Raw genomic sequence first — 25,487 nt, 5'->3', positions numbered from 1 at the left:
CATTATATTAGAATAATGGAATCTCTTCCATACTTCGGTTTATAAAACTCCTTTAATAGTACTCTATGTTTAAGCTACAAGAGTAACATATATTAAAATAAATAAAAAGAGACAGTGTAAGAGGTGAAAATGATTTGTATTGATTGGGTTGGTTTTACTAGGTGTTATCAAGTGGAGAGCTAGCCAAGTACTTATACACGCATTAAATAAATAATTTTTATTAAAAAATAGATCTTATAACATATAGTTTTATTCGCGTACACATGCAACAACCCAAGAACAAAATCCCATCAGAGAATAGTCCAAATAAGAAGTCATGCAAATTCATTACCATCTTATATTATACTCATAATTTAAAGGTGATTAAGATTCCTTAATAATCTTTCTCCAATTAGAAAACCTCGAAGCTGGGTATGCGACCAATGATTTAGCAACACGTGTAATGGTGTGCAACATCAATTTATTATTGTCGTACAAGTGACAAATATTAAATAATTTTACAAATGTAATTAAACTATGTAAAGAGTAAAGGTTGGCTCAAGGTTGGTATGGCTCTTCTTTTGGGAAAGCTTACATGATGAAGCAAACAAAAATAATATAAACATAATATAATGAAGTAATTAAAGAACAAATCCCTCCAAAACAAACATGGGATTGAGGTTAGGGATTCGAGATATATTAATATTGTTAGCTTTAGAATTCTTTAACATAGCACATAGTCACACAAAAACAAACAAAGAAAAGAAATAATACAAAGATTTAACGAGATTCTGTCAAATCTACGCCCTAGAGCAGAAGTAAAAGAAAATTTTATACCATAAAAGAAAAGAAACAATACAAGATAGATCATCGATTACAATTCCCTTTAATTAAATATGGCTATATACATATAATAAGAAAACATATATTCTGAATCCACTACTTTAAATTCTGGAAACTATGTGCATTGTTCATGACTTAGCAATATTAGTAAAGTGAAGCTGGTTTTAACTTTAATCAATTAAAGGTTTGCACGTCTGGAGTGTTTGAATTATGCCAATTATGCATACTTAAGAAAAAATATTTGGAACATTGAGCTCATTGTAAAAAGTGAATCGTTCGTACTAGTAATATTTAATTGTGTATGAACACAGCATTATATATTGTACTTTTAATGGTCAAACCGACTATATAACAGCTATTGGTCAATGTTTTTCCTTGCAAATTGTTCTATGCAAATATTCTAAATTTAACATATTATTAAATTAGAGACACATGTAATTAATATGAAAGCTGTAGGGGAAAGTTAAAATAAGGTCTTGAGATATTAGCTGGACTGACAGAAAATTGGGTGTACCTCAGAAAAAGAAAACCACGAGAGTATGATACTGACTAGGGATGCAATAGTAAATATTCTTGAAGAGAAATTAAGATCAAGGACTCTTGTTACAGGATGGATAAAAAGATTTTATTTTTAATTAAAGGTTTTGGCTTCGAGTTTTGAAAATTAATTTTTAAGTATTAAGTGTTTTCTTTTTTTATGGGTTTTACACTGTGTGAATTTGAATTACTCGAAGTACCAAAACAGGTAGCAGACACCGAATATGAAACCAAAAAAAATAATCTTGAAGGGATATTTCTCATGTTACGTTTAGGAAATGACTAGTGCCTACCTTTTCTTTTTGGTTGTTGATGATGAATTCCGTGCAAAAATTATGGCACAAACATGATTGATATTGTTATATGACCGTATCCTAAATCTTTTAAGCTCCCTTTTGGCCGAACCTTAAATTTCAAAAAGGGTCCTCCTTTTACTCAATAAAGAAGCTGTTTTTTTTTTAAATAATTTTATTTTTTGTTTTTTCAATATATACTTTGAGTCTTTAATTTTTTTCCTAAAAATGTGGGACCCTGTGCACCCAATGACGTAACCTAATCTATCTTCTAAACTCTAATCTCTATTTATTCTCTGCCTATTGTGATTTTTCGTGAAATCTAATGCTAGGTTGATAATCATGAATGGTGTGCATGATTAGAGATAACATATGATTTCTTTGAAGGAAAAAAAATGCAAACTGGTTTGCATATAGATATATGTTGCATGCGTAAAATTGCAAAATGTGAATTTTTAAGTTCTTGAAAGGACATGAAGCATATTTTTTAAAAGATAATGTATATGCTTGTAAGCTTAAATATTATTTTGAGATTGTGATAAAAATGAAATACTTTTAGTTATATTGTGGAGCTTATTGACTTGAGGCATGAAAGTGTAGGTCACGTGAAGTTTAGATCTATTTGACTCTTGGTAAATAATGAATTAATTATTGTTTGTGCAAATAAATATGCTTCTTATAAGTGTCTTACTTGTAATAAGTGCAAGATAGCAAAGAAACCTTTCAAAACAGTTGAAAGGAAATGAACACTTTTGAGTTTAATCCACACAAATATTCATGAAATGAATTATTTGTCACAAGATGAAAAAGAGATGTTTCTATAATTTTTGTTGATGATTATTCAAGATAAACTTTCAAGCTTGTTAGTCGACATGAAACATGTTATTTGAAAGCATCATATCTATACTTGAAAGTTGGTGTACGTATATGTGTGTACAAAAAAATCATGAAAAATATACTTTCAAGTTTGTGTAGTGATATGAATATATTATTTGTAAAGATTGTATCAATACTTGAAAGTTAGAATATTATTTTGAGATCAAGAGGAAATAATAATGATTTCATTATTAGTTGAAGGCTTTTCATGAATTTATATGATGAATTTGGTGCATTATACTCAACAATAATATGATTTTTGAGTTCCAGACGATGAGAAAGCTCTTGGACTATTGAAAGTATGAGGTATTTGACTATCTTTCAAAAGTCAATAGTAGACTGGATTTTCTAATATAATTTTGTTGAGTTTAAGGACATAAATTTTGTTATGTCAGCACACCCCCCCCCCCCCCCCACCCGCCACCAAAAAAAAAAAATCTTTGGTGGATACGTTGAACCGGTACATTATTGATGACGACTAGTTGATGGAATACAAATTTATAGTTGTACCTTCTACTTGAGAAAAAATTGTCTGGATTAGAAGTATTATGCTAAGTATTCCGATATGGAGTAAGCCGGTGCCATCCCTTTTTACTATCTATCGTGATGATAGTAGAAGTATTATTTTTTGCATACTTTTGTTTATAATAGCTAAATGAAATCTAAACACCAAATGTCAGTATACATACATAGCAACACTTCACTATAGCAGCCATGAAATTTCGGACAAACGCTGCCATTATAGAGAGGCTTGACTTTATTGTCTTAATAAGTCTATAAACCGGTTTTGGTTGGAGTGTGTAGGAACACTCTTGATAGATTCACCGACACTTTGTTGTATAGGAGGATGAGATTAAATTCTATTAATGAATTCATAGACTATTTGGTCGGAGTATGCAAAGTTACTTTTGATGAATTTGCCGCGCTAAGTGTGAAGTGGAGGCCGCTTCAATAAGGTTTTAACAGGAAAATCTTAAAGCACTTAGATAAAAGGATTCAGGACACATGGCCGTAAGGTGTCAAAGGATATTGATTTTCACCGGCATATAATAATGTGCGTGGAAAAATTTCTACTTCATTCAATGAACTACTTTGTTCAAAATTCGTTCACTATGTAGTTAATGATTTAAAAAGTCTTCATCATTGCGCTAAAATAAGGTCTTCAAATATTAGCTGGACTGACAGAAAATTGGGTGTCCCTCAGAAAAAGAAAACCACGAGAGTATGATACTGACTAGAGATGCAATAGTAAATCTTGAAGAGAAATTAAGATCAAGGACTGTTATAGGATGGATAAAAAGATTTTATTTTTAATTAAAAGTTTTGGCTTCGAGTTTTGAAAATTAATTTTTAAGTATAAAGTGTTTTTTTTTTATGGGTTTTACACTGCGTGAATTTAAATTACTCAGAGTTTCAAAGCAGGTACTAGACACCGAATATGAAACCAAAAAAAAATCTTGAAGGGAGGGGTGGGTGGCGTGGGGGCGGAAGAGGAATTTCTCATGTTACGTTGAGGAAATGACTAGTGCCTACCTTTTCTTTTTGGTTGTTGATGATGAATTCCATGCAAAAATTATGGCACAAACATGATTGATATTGTTATATGACCGTATCCCAACTCTTTTAGCTCCCTTTTGGCCGAACCTTAAATTTCAGAAAGGGTCCTCCTTTTACTCAATAAAGAAGCTGTTTTCTTTTTAAGTATTTATATTTTTTATTTTTTCAATATATACTTTATGAGTCTTTAATTTTTTTCTAAAAATGTGGGATCCTATGAGCCCAATGACGTAACCTAGTGATCAATAAAGTAGAATAAAAATCATGACGTTTCATGTTTAAATTCCAATCAAGGCAAAATACACTAGGTCATGATTTAATTTCTTCCGTGGACTGAAATTTTGGTGGGCAAAATTATCTGATACTTGTATTGGTGGAAAATAACAAATATCTGATAAAATAGTCCGGGGCACACAAGCTAACATGCATGAATGCCACCCTCCTAAATGGTGAGGGATGAGAGATGGAATATTGGCAGTTGTAAGTTGTTATTGCATGCATAAAATTTAAAAGCTAAGGCGATGTGTTAGGACAAATCAAGAGTAATCAAAGCTAATCAACAAACCAGATTTATTAGCAGTGGTTTGTGTTGTTTTCTCAATCTTTTTGAGTAATATTATGACATTATTATATATCGTTGTCGGTCAATCTTTATAAAACATTAAATATTAGAAGTCTTACCTCATTGCTTCGGCCATCGTACGTCAATGATTTAGGTAAAAGTTTGTTAAAACAATAAATAAACCACGGACCCAAAAATCGTATATTCTTGAAATATTTCTACACATTGAGTAAGAGCTTATGAAATATGTATCCAGAGAATTAATGGAGTTAACTGTCATTTAGAATATAAATGGGGACAATGAGCAGATTGATGTTGACTGATTGCCAACACTCCCAACTGTGTTCCATACTTAAAAGTAATATAATGCGTACCTTTACTTTTAATTAAAGGCCTCGAGTTTGAGCCCTGTAAATTGTAAAAATACTGGTAGAGAGCGCTTTTCCTCTTAATGAATTTCACGCGGCGAATCCGAATTGATCGAGACTTGAAGTGGGTACCAGACATCGCAAAAGAAGAAGAAGGAAATGTTAATAAACCAATTTGTCAATGAAAATTACAGGTTACAGCTAAGATCGTACGGACCACTTGCAAAATAGTATGCATGTCGTGAAGTAGTAGTACTATACTAATGGGGTAATATGCCAATTTCTTGAAGGTTTCATTGTTAAGTTAATTAATGATGTAGTTTTGGCTGGCTCAGTAAAGATCAAGACTTCTTAACATGTAATACAGGTAAACTAATTAAGCAGAAAGGAAAAATAAAGGCGATCGATGGAATCTTTTTTTTAATTATGAGTTTGCAGAGAAATTGATGCATGTTATTATCAATTCAATAGTGTTTGACTAATTTTATGTTTTTCGATGTTTGATTAAAGAGTGAACATACCGAAGAAAAAAACGTTGTTTAAAGAGTGGTAATGAATATTGCATTTTGGCACATTGGATATGCCTTTGACAAAATGTTTTGAGTGTTAAAGATCGATTATAATGTCTAACCGTCTTTTGAATTGATATGAAATTACTATAAAGTTGAAATAGCTGTGAAGGAAAGTAACTCTCATTCAACAACAACACAACAACAACATGGCTCGATATATAATCCTGAAAAATTAAAGTAAATTTTTTGGAAGAACAAAAATAGTAGATATTTAAAAGAGTTTCTAGAAAGTTATAATATAATATCTTTGATATATATTGTATAAAGTGTCTAGACACTTAGATATTTATAGTTGAGGATAGAATTATCTAGAATAGTCAGTGTAGATCGATAATTATCTCAAAGAAAATCTAGATATTCTAGAGTAGTGGTAGGGGGTAGAAGAACTTGGATGTCTCCTTCCGGTGGAAATATCCCCGTCCGTGGGATATCTTTACGTATTGCATCCCTCATACCAAGCGACATAGATTTAATTGTTATTGACTAGAGATATGAGAAAATACATCATTCCCTTCCTGAACTTGTACCTTATTTTTAGTAGCAGAGAGCGGTGGGTTATGCCGCAGGTGGAAGAAAGTTTTTCAAATTGATAATTTAACCATAATTATGTTTGTATAATTTCAGAGAGAGAGAGGGATAGACCAAATGCAATGATAATAGCATAAAATGGTGGAGTGATTCTTTGTTTCCATTTCTAAAGCTCAGCACACCTCCATTTTTGTTTCAGTGAAGCCTACAGTTAGGGTAAGGTGGGGTGGAAAACTTTTTCTTTTTTTTAATTTATAGAAAATAGTCTTTTTCTTCTTTCTTTTTGTAATATTTTGGCATTTTGATTAGGATTAGTAATTAGTGCGTGAAAATTACTTTCTTACTCAAACTAGGATTGATTGAAAAAGGGTGTATTAATGCCAGATCAAAATTGTTCAAGGGGGTTATAGGAGCCCCGTAAAATTAAAGTGTCTTTTTGAAAATAAGGTATAATTTTTAGTGGGTAACTATTTAATTTCTCTTATAGACAAAATTGAGAGAAAAAAAAAAATTAATCTGGCAATTGAAAAAAAAAATATATACTATGTTCTGTCAATTGAAACAAAAAAAGAGACTATGATCTGTCGAGTAAATTCCCTAAAATGTCACTCATGTATTGAGAATTGTTTACAAATATCACTTTTGTTTCCTTTAGGACTAGAATATCACCCAACTATCACTATTTTTCTCAAAATATACTAAACACAAAAAACTCTTCTTCTCTCCTAATTGGCATGCCATGTCACATAAGATTCTATCTTTTTTTTAATAAAATAGGAATAATTGCATAAACCTACCCTCAAGTTAAGCCTTATAACACTAACTTCCCTTGTGGTTTCTGATATTACGCTCACCTCTCTTATTTTCAACTTTTTGTAACCAAACTCCTTGTAATGATAAAACGTATCCAATATTTCAAAGTTGCCCTTTCTTGGCTTTATATTGAATATTTAATTGTGGGACGAAAATCTTTAAAATATATTACTTTAGAATTAAATATTCGACCTAGAGTGATCCATTGGGCACAACTTTTCATTAGATGCATTATTTATTTCCTTGTAAATTACAAAACTTGCTAATTGTTATACAACTTAAACATATTAAAGTTTAGATGACATTTTTTCAATTACATATGTAATATTTAAGTACAAAAAACTGTTAATTAGTTTATTATAAAAAGACAGTGTACTACCAGAGAAATAAATTATTGTTTGGTGCATATGTGTAGAAAATCTAATTTTTATATTTGAACATGATTTATTTTTTGTTCTTAAGTCCAAAAAAATTATCAAAATAAAAATGTATTATCTCATGTTAGATGAAAAAAATAATGGTTATATTATTTTTTATAATTTTACTTTTTTCATACGTTTATTCGTCTTGTGAATCCAAATCCAAGATAAAAAAAAAGTCAAACATAGTATTAAAAATTTGAATGAAATATTACTCGGATTACCAGTCTCATAGGAGTACTATTAAATAATTATATTAGTGCCACAAAAGGGTATTTTTGGAATATTGTTGCAAGATTATCATTTAAAAAAGTTTGGATACATAAAATTAAAAATAAGGGAGGTGAGCGTAATATATTAAACCACAGGGAAGTAAGTATTATAAGGTTAAATGTGAGGGGGGGTCACTGAAATTATCCCATTATTATTAAAAAATAGAATTTTATGTGACATGACATGCCAACTAGGAGAGAAGGAGAGTTTTGTGTTTAGTATATTCTGAGAAAAATAGTGATAGTTGGGATTTGGGTGAAGTTGGGATTTGGGTGATATTCTAATCCTAAAAGAAACAAAAGTGATATTTGTAGGTAATTTTCAATACATGGGTGGCCTTTTAGGGAATTTATTCTCTGTCGATGTCCACATTAATCCAAGAAATTGAACTCTATCTTCCTTGATAAGTTATTCGACCTTTTAATCCTTTGAAGATAGATTTCACTATAGATAAAATAGTTATTTAATTATTATTTTTAATATTTAGGACTTAAAAATTTATTTGAAATTTAGTTATTAAACCTTTTCCTATTTGAATTATATACCTAAAATTTCGGACTTTAAAATCAATTAGGACTTTACCTTATATAAAAAAAAAATCTTATTTAAACAAGCTGGAAAACTATATTCAATTTTGAAGAATAAGTTACAAATCGAAGACACAACTAGATATATTAGGCCATTCCAATACAAAGTTTAATCCCAAATGAAATACTTGGTTATTTTGGAACAATAACGTCCATTTTTGGAGATTAGTCCATTGGATACAAAGGGAAGCAACTGTTATATATGCACACTCCAAAATTAACGTTATACTCTCCTCCTTGTTTCTGGCATTAAAAGAGCCCTATATTTTCAGACCTGTTATAAAATAATAAAAGTACACGACAACAAAAGATATAGTCAAAGAAGCAGGGGGGAGAGAGAGAGAGAGATTTTATTGCTCTTTCAATTTGATGTGTATAAATGAACTGAATTGACTTCCTATTTATAGAAGAAAAGAAGTTATTGCGAGGCTTTTCAGAACTGCTGACAAGCTGCCTACTTGAGCTACTTGCAAGCTGCCTGCTTGATTGTAAGCTTATCCAGTTGACTGTGTATTTGAATGGACATCCATAATACGGTGTATTTATAACACTCCCCCTTGGATGTTCATTAATAGATAATGTGCCTCATTGAAACCTTACTAGAAAAAACTCAGTGGGAAAAAATCCTAGTGACGGAAAAAGAGTATACGTATCTAGTAATACACATTGCTAGCTGCCTCATTAAAACCCTTACCAGGAAAATCCAAAGTGGGACAACTGTGGTTAAGGGAAAAAGAGTACAATGCGTATTTTACTCCCTCTGATTAAAGCATCACATAATTCTTGAAGATGATCTACTCCAACCTTGTATACCAACTTATCATATCTTGAGGTTGACGGAGCATTTCTTGTTTTTTTTTCCACTGTGAAAAGATGGGTGATTGTTTTAAAAGATTGAAACCAAAACTACTTGGCACCATAGAAGTGACATTACTGTTAAAAGTTACTTTCCTTCTATTTTATGATCTGTACTAGTATTTGAAATGCCCAAAAAATATGAAGAATTGGACTGAGTTGGACTATTGAACTTCATAAACAGAGAAGTTTGCTAATTCCTTAGCAAATTGGCTTGTGAAAAGAGAACTTATTCAGACTAATTTTGTGCAATTTCAGGAGTTAATTTAGAAGCATGCATGGTCCTTTCGATGCAATGATGGATGATGCAAATGTCGGCCTTATCACAAAATTTTAATTTCTCACAGCTCAGATCTCTAGTCAATAAATTAAGATAGATGAGTGAATCGAAGCAGTTATTTTGCACAAAATTTTTGCCACTGTTGGTCCTGGTCAACATCCTAATAACAAGAAGTTGTTAGAAAACTGGAAAAAAGCAGGTGCACTTTACAGTGTTTTTGTTAAGAAGGTTCTTTAGAGGGAGAAACGGAGAATAATCATCTGCAAACATATTGGTTTATGAGCTCCTCTCAGATTCATTTTCCTACACAGAACTTGAGAATGGAGTGCTATGGTACAAGGGAAGAGTGTCGCTAATTAAGAGAGCCATTGATAGAGGGGGTGAGTCCATCTGCTAAAGGTGCGGATGAATATGGAGGTGTTTTTTTTCCCCACCCTACCTCATCAAGATGATCGATACTGTTCTCACTTACCCTCCAGCACAACTCAAACCTTCAACCTACTGGTTGATGGCAAAGTTGCTCAACCACTTGAGCTATCCACACTTGTCAAGATGGAGGTGTTGACGATCAAGCCGTCAAGGTTGTTGATATTGGTAAGAGCATGACGATTTTTAAACATTAGTACTAGTCGTTTGAAGTTCAATTTTGTACTAAAAACTTAAATAGCTGCTTGGGTTTGTGTGCTTTATGTGGATTGGTTGAAGAAGCAACACGTATACTTATAATGTTTGCCAATTTTTTTTTCATTTGTTACTTTAGCGACTAGTCATAGAGATGTGAGAGTTTTGCTTCCGCTATCGACTGACTATCCTGTTAGCAGTGCTATACTAGATTGGTACCTACGTTTTGTTGTTTTGGAGCAAATTTTCATTAAAAAATGATGATTGGTACTTGTTCCAATAATTCACCCCTTTACTTTTCTTTTCACTTATGCTCTCCTCACACGTGATACATGATCATCTTACTTTTCAACTTAATTATTTTACACCTCTGGATCACTTTTCCAACAACAATTTTCCCTTTATTTCCCTTTCCAGATTCCACATCTTCTATTCTCGTATCATTTCACTTTTGTGACAATCGACGAACCCAGAATTTGAAGTTTATGGGTTCCTACAACGACTTAAAGTTAATACTATACAATAATAAAAAGGTTCACAATTAAATATTTAGTGAATTTCTTAATATCTATTCATAGTTTTGAGAAAAAATATTGAACTCACCTAAATCTATAACGAACACTTTAAATCCTCCCCTGAGCAAATGGAGTTATCAGTTTTGTATGTTAGAAATAAAAGTATTGATCATCATGAAACGATTTTTTTTTTTCTGCCATGTGATGAGTTCCGAACAATACCAGAACATAATTTTTTCTTTGGTTTTGATCCAGTCTACTAATGTCTTCCTTGCATTGAAAATAAAGCTCCAAGACGACTTCATCAGAAAACTTAAAATGCATAGAGATTATTAGTCCCGAGCTACTTTCTCAATTGCCTTAAGATTTTGGATTAAATGCTCAAATATTTTCACGTTTAGAAGTTATATGTTTGAACTTTCGAGCAATTTTTATACATTTAGTTAACACTATAAGGATATTTAAGCCAATTAATCGTATCAGCAAGGACAATCTTAATAGGTAAATGTTTAGCTTGCTATTGAAATTACTTGATGTAATTAAGAGAAAGATAAGATAACTTCATAAATTTGTTAACTGAACTTTGCAGTTGAATCCAATTAGCTAACTAATAATATAGGCTGAATATGTAACAAATTATAGATAAACGAAAATTCATGCTTTTATTCATAGGGTAATTAACACTTTAGAAACATCACAAGCTCGGAAAGTAAAGCTTTTATTGCATCCCAGCAACTCAATATACATGAATCCTGCAATTCCCAAAAATGAAGAATTAAAGTTAAGCTTTAAGGATGAATTAGGTAGAATATCTACATTGATTTAAAAAAGAATCTTCCTTTCAAGTTGAATACCTTGAGGTTACACACTATTTTCTTTTCTTGTGCTTTTGCATTCTCGTAACAATTCTGTGTTCCCATTCGTCAACCATCCTCGAAAACCATGCTGGATTTTGGGTTGCCAGCATTATGTATATTACGGAGAGGACAACAATTAGACCACAACAGTAACCCATGAGAAACGTCTGCCCTTGTTTGATCATTCTGATTTGAATCTCCTTCTTCTCCTTGATCTAGCTCAACTGGAGTTGTCACTTGTGGTACCCCATCATCACCGTCACAATCTTTTGAGAGTGGAAATCCATGTAAACCATCATTCCCTTGGTATGAACAGTTCTCAAACGTATCAAATTGTTTTCCTTTGGGGATGCACCCAACAAGATGATTGTAAGAGAGATTTAAGACTGCAAGTGATGTGAGAGATGCAAGCTGTTGCGGAAGTGTCATGCCCCGAACCATGGCCCGGGAGAAACACGACACTCGGTGCCATATTGCATGTGACCGAGCAAACCACATGGCTTGCTGAATCATCATCAGGCATACACGAGCAGAAGTATAACATGAATGTGATGAGCTTTTATAAAACATAAGAATCATAACATTAATAAATACTGATTTAAAACATGAATGTGGAAATATCGTAAATGAGCTAAAATGGCTATCCGACTCTGAACATCTGACATGACATGTCTGACTAGTCTAGTCTATGAAACCTCTACATAAGACTGAACATGAAAACATACTCGCTGGGACAAGCCCCCAGCATACCTTTAAATGCATATCTTATTATGAAAATAATAAATAATAAATGTCTAAGCCCCGGAAGAGATGAGGCTTACCAACAAGCTGATAAGTGCGAAGTCCTACTAGGCAGATGCGTTGTCCTGTAAATCAGTACCTGCATCGTGAAATGCAGGCCCCCGGGCAATAAAAGAGGACGTCAGCACATTGAATGTACTGGTATGTAAAGCAACTGAATGAAATAACATGGGACATGGAATATCATAATAGAGACTGAACTGAAACATGATCATGAACATGAGTACATATACATATATAACATGTGTAAAGTATCGTGAGTAGGGAGAGCAGTAAATATAACCGACAACATGGTTTGGTACTTGCGTCCTACCAGCAGAACACTCATACCTTGCCAGAGACATGAGATTTAATAATATTATGAAAGGATCCAGTCATTATGAGAGATCGTCCTAAGCATGGGTGGAGCGATCCTCATCCTACGGTGGCTACTTAGTTTCAGGCTGTTCTTCTCGGTAATTAATCCAACTCCCAAAACATGAACATGGAAAATAAGTGGCACTTACTGCCCATGGCTTTTCATGAATCATAACTTGCATGTACATGGATATCATTCGTATTATTCTTGCATGAACTTATAAAACATATATAGTTTTTCTTGAAAATATCATAATAGTTCATAAACTTGCATGTAAGAACCTATGGAATGCAAAGTATGGGTTTTCATGGATTACGGACAGATTCTCAATAATCATAATGATGTATCAAGAACACAATGAAGAATTTATAACAATTTAATACATAATATAACATGGGGCATGGACCTAGGGTTACTATGAACATGGTTAAAAATCCTAGTTTTCGTAAAGTTTCATACTTTATGGAAGAAGAAGCGTGGGGAAGAACAATGATGTTCCCACATGTAGCTAGCAACCCTACATACCTGGTAATGCTCCAAGCTTGAAATAAAAATCTGAACTTGGAAGATGAATTCTAATCCTTGGTCTTGGATTCCTTTAGGTGGGTTTTCTTGAAAACCCTATGTTAAGAACATGAAATTCCTACTTAGAATTCATGGGTCATTGATAGAATTCACTTAGGATGGTATTAAGGAACTTACTTTAATGCTTGGAGAAGTTGAAAGGAGAGAACTTTTGTGTTAGGGCTTTAGAGGAATGAGACTTATGAAATAAAAACTGAATTCCCGTCTTTTAATTGTTGCAGTCGCGGCACTGTTACCCATCGTGTTACGGTCCGTAACACTAGACCGTAACGCGTGTCAAAATTCCAGAGAGGATCTAAGTTCGAGGTTGGGTTATGGACACGAGATACAGACCGTATCTGGTGTTACAGTCCGTAACCTTAGGCCGTAACACATGGTACAGTCCGTAACGATGAACCGTCCTTTGGTTCAAGTTTCGAGATGGTGATTTTTCAAGCCTTACCTATTACGGTATGAACGACGGTCCGTAACACACGTTGCGGTCCGTCCCTTGAAGCGTAACGCTGGGTTTTCTAAACTAAAACATATTTTCGATTCCAACACTCTCCTTCTTGAGTTTCTAACCTTCTGAGTCATGAATATGGTTTAGTACGAATTTATGAGGTGTTACAGGAAGTTCTCCTCTAATTTTGTTGAATGAGAGATCCAATGATTCAAGTACAGATAAATGTTGCAGTGATGCTGGTATAAGACCTTCCAAGCCACTGTGAGATAAGTTCAACGTATGAAGCCCAATGAGATCTCCAATAATACTGGTAATATAACCTTCAAATCTATTGTTAGAGAGATCGATAACTATGTTTGAGGTTGAAACTCGAACAAATTCAAGTTTCGATCGTTTTGTTGTAATCATCAAAGAATACGTGTAGTAAATAGTTAAATTTGCTACATATCTTGGGGTTCCGTTTTTCTCATCAATTAATTTCATAGCTTCAAAGTTCTCAAAAAGGTTCACGGATAAATTCCCGCTAAATCCATTGGATGAGAGATCTATGACTCGGAGTTGAGCAAATATTTTTTCGTTCCTTGAAGCTTGGATGGAGCGATGTAACTTATTTGATCTCAAGCTTATAATTTTCAAATTAGGTAGGGTTCCTAACCATTTTGGAAATGTGTCATTCAACTCATTGTTACTTAAGTCAAGACGTTCCAAATACTTGCAATTGATCAAAGATCGTGGTACTTCCCCCTCTAGCTTATTTCCATGCAATTTAATGACTCTAAGTTGGTTTCCAGTACTAAAAGTTGTATTAATTGTTCCACTAAGATTATTGTTGCTCAAATCCAAAATCGAAACTTCACTCATCTCTCCCAAACATTGTGGGATTATTCCCTTCAAATTATTACTTCCCAAATCTAGCACTTGTCACAGTTAACTCCATCCCATTCGCAGCAATTTGTGCTCTTTTTCCACGTAACTGGTTTTGGATGAGAAAAATAACAATATTTAAAAGCATTGGGATTTATAGTAACATGTGCTTAAATTGTAGCAAAGCATGAGCTTGATCTTTGGGGCATAAATGAGGTAAGGATGAAGAGAAAACAAGTTGACAGAGAAAGGCTATATATAGCAGAAAAAATGCAAATATTCCATAACCCATTTCTATTACTAAAATGATCAAATCTAAGTACTTAGTAGAAAAGAGATCAAGATTTTTTTTTTTTGCTTTGTTCCTCTATTCAATAATATTGAGTTATATATAGCAGAAAGCAAGGAACATTCACTATTGTTGCTTTGCAGTAGTAACTTCCAGGAAACTCACCTAGTCATTAATTTCTGTCAAAATGTAGAGTTGTCAATTTCATATGAACATTCTCTTGTGTGCACAAATAAAACAATTACCTGTGAGTGTTATCAACAAATCATGTAAAAACCAAGTTTCTTAACTGGTCAGAGAGGAATTATTGTCTAAGTTTTGTTAAGTTGGAAGATTATAAGTTCACAAAGATGGTTTGTCCATATTAAGTAATTTACATTCTCTTCATAAGAGGACAACTAATTGCATTCAACAGGTCTGTGTCAAGTTGCTAATAAAGGATAACATATCAAGTTGGTCAACAAAATTTTTAGAGCAGTAAGTACCACTTATTCAAGGAAAAATGGATTGATTTCCCACCACCTGCGCGCAGAATAGACATGAGGCATTTTATACCTCATTTTAACTGGAGTCAAAATGGTTTACAAAATATCAGAAATTCCGAGGTTAATTAAAGTTAAGGAGTCACCACCTAATTTTTTATGGTGAATTAGGGCACCTAAAGTTTATTAAAGTTATTGTCTAAAGTTAACCCCGTTTTAAGGTATGAGATTGTAGGTAAGCGTTCAATTAACCTAAAGGGAAGATATCAAGCACCCTTTAAGATCCATTAATAATGGTTAACCGACCGGAATTATTTTATAAAAAGGCCTTGTAAAATATGAGTAATAATGCATAAAACAATTGTTCAATTACAAAACAAAGGGGGATTTCTTAATATGGGCAAAGCATCTTAGTGAAATTATTTATCTTCCAACTTTACAAAACTTAGGCAATAATTCCTCTCTGACCAGTTGAGAAACTTCATTTTTCACATGATTTGTTGATAACACTCATATGTACGTAATTCAAAGAAGCTTATTATGTCTTTGTTCAATTGCTTTATTTGTGCACACAAGAGAATGTGCATATGAAATTGACAACTCTACATTTTGACAGAAACTAATGACTAGGTGAGTTTCCTGGAATTTACTAATGCAAAGCAACAGTAGTAAATGTTCTTTGCTTTCTACTATATATAACTTAATATTATTGAATAGAGGAACAAAGAAAAAAAAATCTTGATTTCTTTTCCACTAAGTACTTAGATTTGATCATTTTAGCAACAGAAATGGGTTATGGAATATTTGCATTTTGATTTCTTTTCCATTAAGTGCTTAGATTTGATCATTTTAGTAACAGAAATTGGTTATAGAATATAAGTAATTGTCCTCTTGTGAAGAGAAAGAGTGTTAATTTCTTAAAATCCAACTTGATGGTAATTTTTTTACTACTAGTTCATGGACACGTTCATTGCACGTGCATTCCGTGCTAATTAGTATAAATATTTTAAAAATGTTCAAAAAATGTACAATAAATTCATACAAAAATTGAAGAGAAAATAGACAAGCTCAAACCGATGAATGAAGAGCCTATTCAAGAAAATGAATAAATTTTGCAAATATCATGTATAGATTTTATTAGCATGTTTTTTTATTTATTTGTAATTCTTGTTATACGCTATAAGAAACTTTTATTGCATAAGTACTACGCTCCCAATTTATGTGTCACGCCCCGAACCTGGGCCTGGACGTAACACGGCACTTGGTGCCTGACTGCATGTGACCGAGCGAACCAACTGGCTGGCTGAATCAACATGTGACCTCAAAACATAACTGAATGCAGAAAACAACTAAACACATGCTGATATACTAAAGGTCTGACTGAAATCATAATGCGAAAATACTTAGACAATCTGAAATATCTGAACGTAGACAACATGGCTTAAACAAAAACAACTGAACAATTGCCAACTAGGCTAACATAATAAATATCTTACTGTCTGAACTGTATCTATGAAGCCTCTAAGAATACTGAATAATGGAGCTGTTTATAAACTGAAATAACTAGATAGCTGACTACGCCCCGAAGGAATTTGGGGCTCACCGATGGGCGATACGTGCACTCTAAAGAGCCGAGTCGTCAACCTATATATCGTTTCTGCATCGCGAGATGCCCCCAAGCAATAAAAAGGGACATCGGCACATTTGAATTGTCTTTGGTATGTAAAATGGCGAAGCAATAAAATACCTAAACCGAAAGCGATAATCAGAATCGTAATAGCAAGGAAGTAGAGATATGAATACTCCCCGCTTCCGTATCCGAATCATCGTATTATCCGTGTTTGTATATGTGGGGCCTCGGCCCACATAATAAATACACGCTATGGCCTCGGCCTAGTAGTGCGTCGATCAATGGCCTCGGCCATGTATACGTATACACAAGACCGTGTCGTGCCTTGGGCAAAATCACATATGTTTAATTATGGTTAATTAATAAGGACTGAAACCATAACAACAATGAACAATGTTGAACTGAAATAGACATGCTGGACTGAATTGAAAACACTGACTGTTTCTGAGCATACTGAATTTCTAGACTGAGATGTCACGCCCCGAACCATGGCCTGGACGTAACACGGCACTCGGGCCTTGCTTGCATGTGTCCGAGCGAACCTCATGGCTTGCTTGTCAACATGGGCATCAAAACAATGTAATCTATATGATGCAATTTAAATGAATCATGAAAACGTAATTGCGGAATAAAGTCTTGAAGAAATCTCATAGCATGAAAAATCATGAAAACGTAATAGTCTACAAATATGAAAGCATAACTGACTCTGTGAACTAACATCTGTCTATGAAACCTCTAAAACATGTCAGAATACTAACTACCAGGACATGGCCCTGGACTACCATAAACTGAATACTAATGCAGACTCCATGTTGAACCCGAGAGGAGTGGGGCTCACCAATAAGGCGATAGCGAGGTGATCCCCTCGCGCAGTGTATGCTCCCGAAAATCGGTATCTACACCGTGAAGTGCGAGGCCCGGGCAAAGGGACGTTAGTACATGGTGAATAGTACTAGTATGTAAAACTATTTGAAATGAAGAACATGGCACCACATAGGTATAGGATATGAACTGAAAGCTGAATGTAACTTGAACATGAGTATGAAACGTGAGTAAAAGTCTACGAAAACGGTAAATCAATGGAAATACATGTATATAAAGCGCTTGTAACGTGGGGAATGCTATAGTATAACCGACAACATGATCGGTACTTGCGTCCTACAAGAGAACACTCACACCTTGCCAGGGATATAAGATTTAAGTAATAATAAGCATGTAAGGATCCAAAGCGCATAATGAAGGTGTTGCCTCGCTTGTCGACAACCCTTATCCTACGGTGGCTACGTAGTTTCGGGCTATCCGAGCCTTCTCGGTTAACTAAGCAAATCCCAAAAACATGAACATGATATAGTTGGCTAAGAAGCCCATGATTTTCGTGAAATAACTTGTAAATAACTTGTAATCATGATTTCACAAAATAACTTGTAACATGGTTTCATGAAATATCTTGTAGTATGGTTTCATGAGATAACTTGTCGTAGTCTTGCAAACATGTTCTTGATTCATGAGTAATAACAATAGTTCATAATTATATATATAATTGACTTGAAAACATGCTTGTAACTTGCTACATAAAATCATAAAAGTTCATATAAACATAATGAGAACACATGAGGAAGAATTCATGATTCATGGATTAAGCTAGGGTTCCTAATAACCGTAATGGAAGATTAGGAATACAATAATGAATATAGATACAAAATGCATGTACACAAATACATAAATACGGGCTACCAATATGTTGGGTTTAATGCCCTAGGAGTTGAACTTCATGGATATCAAGAAACGGAGCATGGGGAAGAACGTAGAGATTCCCACATGTGGATGGAAGTTCTACATACCTTAATTGCTCCAAAATCTTGAATTTTGGAGAAGATTTCCTAAATCTTGATTCTTGAACCTTGGGATGGGTTTTCTTGAAAACCCTAGATTAGGAACAATGATTTCTTGCTTAGATTATTAGAGTATATGTTAGAATTGAGTTGGAAGGGTTTGGATTGACTTACCTTGATGTTTTGGATTGTTGCTAGGGCTTGGAATTGTGAATAATGAAATAAAAGAACTCAAGGCTTGAATTTATACAAAAGTGAGGCGGAAGTTATATGGACGTATTATACGGTCCGTATAAAGTTATACGGTCCGTATAATATGACCATATTTTATCATGGCTGGACAGAACGTCGACTTGAAGCATCATGAAGTACGGACGAGTTATACGGTCCGCATAAAATTATATGGGCCGTATAACAAGTTCGTATAACATGATCAACGAACGGACTGCACTGTAATCCTTCAGTAAAATGGCCATAATTTTTTGTACGGATGTCCCCTTGACCCCCATAATATACCGTTGGAAAGGTATTTCAAAGGGATACAACTTTCAAGAAGAAAGTTTTCACAAATTCCTAACGCAAGTTCCCGAAAACAAGCCATAAGTACAGACTGTCCTAGACTTAGACGAATTTAGAAGGCCTTAAGAACTTCACTTTTTGGTTTGACTTCAAAACGACCGTTTATCATCCGAGTTCATCCCAAATAGATTCGTATAGCTAAAATATCACCTTTATACTAGATTCATACATTCATACCTAATTCAGATCTACGGGATGTTACATGAGACTCATGTGGTAACAATACATAAGTCTATAAAGATTACGTGTTGAGTTCATGATATTCAAATTGACAACCATGAACGGGTCAGAATCGCAACTCTAGAAGATAACGGTTCTACAACATATCATAAAACTAGGGCTAAGCGTATTCGAGTCAAAAACCATCGACAAGTATGAAGAATGAGGCGTAGGAGAATCATGAACATTCCCTAACGTAGATAGTTAGCCTCACATACCTTAATTCCAGCCTTTGAGTGTAATACAATGTTCGTCACCCCTTTCAACTTTGATCTATATCAATACAAGTCAAAGGGATTCTATATTAGCAATAATATTCATGCTTTGGTCATCTAAGTATTTTATCAAACACTTGGTGGGCATGAAGCTCCACAACCTTCATTAATGGTGTTTTCTTCACCCAATCCCCATTCTATTACTTCTAGCTGATTCTACAATCTCAATTAGGTGTAATTAACATCATTCTCCATCACCCATATGATTATAACAATCTCAAGTCAACAATCCAAAACCCTACTATAGTTCGTGTTATTCTCTTTACTAAACCCATTTACTATTCTCCCAAGAACTCATCAATTCACTATTATGAATGATTAGAGTGTAGAAGCGTTACCTTTTTGACGTTCAATCCTCTTGAATTTGGGTTCTTTCCACATCTAACAATAATGTTCCAATCACAACTCTATGGATTAGAAGGGTTTACTCAAGTTAGAAAGCGATTAGGGACTTGAATTCAACCTAGAATCGTGATAAAACTTACCTTGGAGGGTTCTTGAGGCTTGGGACTTGTTCTCTATGGATTTAGGGTGATTTTTCGTGAATGGGGTGTTGGGGAAATAAACCCCAAATCTTAAATATAACTTAAAACGCGTAAACCCAACTCTTGACCCGAAACCCGACCTTTTGCGCGTTGGGTCCGCGATGCACGGGCATCGCGCGACATCCTGCAGGTCAATATTCAGATTGTGCGATCGGCCCGCGATGCGGAGCCATCGCACGCGCCCGCACGCGCGACACGTATCGATTCTGCACAGTGTTCGGTAAAATAGGCATAACTTCTTGTACATAGCTTTGTTCAAGGCCCATAATATACCGTTGGAAAGATATTTCAAAGGGATACAACTTTCATGTTTTAAGTTTCCTCAAATTCCCAACGGATTTTCACTAAATTCGACTGGAAGGAAGACGTATCAAAAATTAGCCGATTCTATAGACTTTTAAACGCCTTACTATTAGCCATATTGAGACGATCGTATCTCCTTGCTCTGATCTCTGATTGGCCTGGTCCTTATATCGTTAGAAAGCTATTTTTACGTACTACAACTTTCATTGAGGGTACTTTCCCAAATTGCCAACTAATCAAGGAGTTATCACTGCCCGAAGTAGGCCTATTTCTCCTATCAACCATTTTCGCAAAACGTTCAAACCTTCAGTTTTTCCACTAAAACTCTAATGATATGAGTCTAACCTTAGTTCTAAGATACGGGGTGTAACATTATGTGATATAGATTGACTAGGCACGGAGTTTAAGAAAGAAATGAAGACTTTTGAAACTTGTTGTCTAAAACAAGCCATAAATATTTGTGTGATTGTAAATCATTTCATTAAGGGCAAAAGGGGGAAATTATTTCTAAATAAAGAAGTGTATCATTCTTTTTTGTACAGACTAAAAAGGAAAGTGTATCACATAAATTGGGACAGAGGGAGTAATACAATTTAATAGTTATAAACAATTTAGCTTTGTTAAAAGTAATTGGGATATTACAATTAACACCATATCTTTTTAGGCTTTTAAAGGGTATAAATGTCATTTAACTTTTGACGGGCATTTTGGTATTAAACTTTGTGGCTTCCCACTTTTAAATTAGTGTAGATATGATCACTTGTGTGGCTAAGTTGGCCTTGTTATTACCAATGAAACCTTTTACTTGATAAAAAAATGAACGAGTGTATAGCGACTGGAGGAGTACTTAAACAAGTTGCATAAGCAAAAAGCTTATCATATTATACTAAAAGTGGGAAGCTCCTAACTTTAAAGCTTAACATGTTGCTTTGCAGTAGTAATCTTCTACGAAACTCACCTAGTCATTAGTTTCTGTCAAAATGTAGAGTTTGTCAATTTCATATGCACATTCTCTTGTGTGCACTTATCAAGTAATTGGACAACGACATAAATTTTTTTTTAATCATGAAAAGTTATGAATAAATCGCGTGAAAAATGAAGTTTCTCAACTCGTCAGAGAGGAATTACTGCCTAAGTTTTGTAAAGTTGGAAGATAAATAATTTCACTAAGATGCTTTGCCCATATTAAGAAATTAACACTCTTTCTCTTCACAAGAGGACAATTACTTGTATTCAACAGGTTTGTGTCAAGTTGCTAGTGGAGGAAAAATTTAAGATTGTTGCTCTGAGTAATCAATACTAGGAAGCTCACCTCATCATTTTCAGTAAATTTTTTAGTTGTCAATTACATATGCTTATTCTCTAGAGAAGTTGTTATCATGAAAAAATCACTATAACCATCTCAATGTGTAACACAATATGTAAAGACTTTTTAATCTTTCTCAAGTCATTGCGCCGTAATTCAAATTAATGCAGGAAACCATCAGTTGTTCACATTCTTAAGTCAATGCATAGAAAGATTCAAATGAAAGGTACAACACAAAGTCCTATCACTTGTAATAACTGATGTTCGGCCAAAAATGCATATATTTATTCATTTTTTGCCTCATATTTTAGTACTTTTAATTGTCTTTTGAGTACTATTATATAAATTTATGCTTAATATTCAGACCGAAGTTGAATAAAAAGCGAGAAAAGAAAAGAATAGAGAAAATGAGGGGAGACAACATGTAGACATAATGATGGGGGAATTAAAGTATAAAAACAAGGAAGAAGAAGACAACAAATGAAAAAGAAGAAACAATTGAAATTGAGAATGAAGAAAGAGACGTACCTGGGCATGTGACGCATCAGGGTGGACAGTGCAGAGGGTCCAATTAATTTATTCTAAATATTTCTCAATTCGTTTTGGACTCGGTTATTTCGTCTGGGCTTTTTAATACACCTATAAATAGTCCATAAAACAGAGTTTTTACATAACTTTGGATAACTTGAAACCCGGAGTTCACAACTTTGGACCTAGAGAGAGCTTGGAGTCACTGTGGAGGCCGTAGTTACAGGGTTTTATCTTTTCTTCTCTGTAATACTCATTTTTATGTTTTTATTCGGATGATTTGTTGTTTTTCCTCCATGTCTATGTGGAACTAAACTCTTTAATTTTAGGGTTGTGGCAAAAGACATAATAGTTGGTTTGGCGACAATTATTATCTATTGAATTTGCTAATTTTATATGACTACAGTTTTAAGTACTAATCCCCCCCTTGTTTCGTAGTTGAACAATTGTTTTATGCATTATTACTCATATTTTACAAGGCCTTTTTATAAAATAAGTTCGGTCGGTTAACCATTATTAATGGATCTTAAAGGGTGTTTGATACCTTCTCTTTAGATTGATTGAACGCTTACCTAGAATCTTATAGGTTTAGTAAGACCTTAAAACGGAGTTAACTTTAGACAATAACTTTAATAAACTTTAGGTGTCCTAATTCACCGTAGATAATTAGGTGGCAACTCCATAACTTTAATTAATCTCGAAATTTCTGATTTGTTGTAAATCATTTTGACTCCGGTTAAAATGGGTATAAAATGCCTCACGTCTATTTCGCACGCAGGTGGTGGAAAATCAAGTGGTACTTACTGCTCTAAAAGTTTTGTTGACCAACTTGATGTGTTGTCCTTTATTAGCAACTTGACACAGACATGTTGAATGCAAGTAGTTGTCCTCTTGTGAAGAGAAAGAATGTGAATTACTTAATATGGACAAACCATCTTTGTGAACTTATAATCTTCCAACTTAACAAAACTTAGGCAATAATTCCTCTCGGACCAGTTGAGAAACTTCGTTTTTCACATGATTTGTTGATAACACTCTCACGTACGTAAGTCAAAAAGCTTATTATGTCTTTGTTCAGCTTATTATGTCTTTGTTCAATTGCTTTATTTGTGCACATGCATATGAAATTGAGAACTCTACATTTTGACAGAAACTAATGACTACGTGAGTTTCCTGAAAGTTACTACTGCAAAGCAATAGTAGTAAATGTTCTTTGCTTTCTGCTATATATAACTCAATATTTATTGAATAGAGGAACAGAGCAAAAAAGATCTTGATTTCTTTTCCACTAAGTACTTAGATTTGATCATTTTAGTAACAGAAATGGGTTATGGAATATTTGCATTTTTTCTGCTATATATAACCTTTCTCTGTCAACTTGTTTTCTCTTCATCCTTACCTCATTTGTGCCCCAAAGATCAAGCTCATACTTTGCTACAATTCAAGCACATGTTTACCATAAATCACAGTGCTTCTACATATTGTGATTTTTCTCATCCAAAAACAGTTATGTGGAACAAGAGCCATGAACGGAACAAGAGTACAGATCCATGCGGAGGGTAGTGGCGGAGCTTACCTGGTTAGTTCGACTCGTGGATGACCTTTCAGTTCCTCTTTCTCTTCCCATTCCTTTGCATTCCGATAGTCAGTCAGCGATCCACATAACTAAAAATCCGGTCTTCCATGAACGGATCAAGCATGTGGATCTCGACTGTCACTTTGTTAAGCAACAGTTCTTAGCAGGTCTCATTTTCTTTTTGTATGTTCCTTCTTCTCTTCAGTTGGCAGATCTCTTTACTAAACCCCTATCTGGTTCTTCTCACATATCTATGTTGGGCAAGTTGGGTGTTCGTACCTCCCCTCCAACTTGAGGGGGGATGTTGGTGAGAAGAAATCATCCGATGATCGGAAAACTTTAGATGGTCAAGAACAAGAAAAAGATGGTAAGAAAAATGAGTTGAAGGAAAAGCATTTAGTTTTTGGATTAAACTATGTTTGGTGGTTTTGTTCCTTAAAGTTCTTGTTTGAAAATGTTCATGGACCGGGTTATTGGGCTACAACAAATCTGGTCAACAATTCAAGACTTGGGCCTATACGTTTTCATTTTCGTTTGGGGTTCTTTAAATTTTGCCCCTCATATTTGAAATCTTTAAATGCTAAAATCCATGGGTTCAACGTGGGTCAAAATTTTAAAAAAAATTCGCAAGGCAAGTTTTAAATTTCGCTATGCCCCCCCTCCAGGACTTGAGGGGGCATACTTATGATGTTGGCATAAGTAGCATAACTTTGATAATCATTCAAAAGTTTATGATAGGAGTATGCCCCCACCGGCATAACTTTTGAAGGATGGTCAAGAACAAGAAAAAGATGGTAAGATAAAAATGCATAAAAGTTGCCCATTAAAAGTAAGGAAAAGAATTATCAAAGTTTTTGGTTTGCCAAAACTATGTTTGGTGGTTTTGTTCCTTAACAAAAGTTCTCCGCATACACCCGATGAAAATGTTCGATTTTTTTTTTAATTTATGCTTGAGCGGGGGTTCGAATTGGGCTCATCAACAAATCAAAGTTGATCAAGGGCAAAATTAAAGACTTGGGCCTACACAAAATTTAAAGACCACCCCAAAAGAAGGGCACTCCGCGCAAAAAAAGCTTTTCGTTCCCAGAAGCCCATTTGGTGGAAATATCCTCAACATAAACAGTTGTTCATAGAACATTCTAGATTTTTGCATTTCTGTATTTTATTTATATATTTAATTTTTATTAGCTGTAGAATTAGTTATATGGACACAAATAGGAATAGGACGGCTGTATAGTTAGTTATTAGAAATATTCTTTTACATAGCTATAAATAGGACAATGTATATTGATTGAGTATACACTGAATATTACATCAGGAAATTTTCTCAAAATCTTGTTTTCTTTCAATGTGAAGGAGATAAAGAGGATAATGGAGCAAAGTAACTACGATAAAGGAGGGAAGTTTAGGGATAAAAGTTTGATATTGAGAGACGAGAGCACATTATATTACTGGTTGTGGAGATATTGCCAGGTTACAATGACCTTTAGAAACAGGTGATCCCAGTAAATCTGATCCTTGATGCAGTGACCAGT

General features: G+C 34.0%; 1 long non-coding RNA gene and 1 pseudogene across 1 annotated transcript; one reads left to right on the top strand and one right to left on the bottom strand.

The window, feature by feature from the left end:
- Positions 1 to 11,094: 11,094 nt before the first annotated feature.
- Positions 11,095 to 24,082, bottom strand: LOC132067784 (receptor-like protein 9DC1; annotated as a pseudogene).
- LOC132067785 (uncharacterized) lies at positions 11,940 to 25,285 on the top strand. The gene is made up of 3 exons (XR_009417231.1): positions 11,940 to 12,222; positions 23,961 to 24,472; positions 25,026 to 25,285. It is a non-coding gene; the product is annotated as an uncharacterized LOC132067785 (long non-coding RNA).
- The last annotated feature ends 202 nt before the right edge of the window (positions 25,286 to 25,487 follow it).

The sequence above is a fragment of the Lycium ferocissimum genome, chromosome 8, assembly GCF_029784015.1.
Source record: "Lycium ferocissimum isolate CSIRO_LF1 chromosome 8, AGI_CSIRO_Lferr_CH_V1, whole genome shotgun sequence".
NCBI classification, from domain to species: domain Eukaryota; kingdom Viridiplantae; phylum Streptophyta; class Magnoliopsida; order Solanales; family Solanaceae; genus Lycium; species Lycium ferocissimum.
The sequence above is the reverse complement of the archived record's forward strand: the minus strand, read 5'-3'. Positions and strand labels throughout refer to the sequence as shown.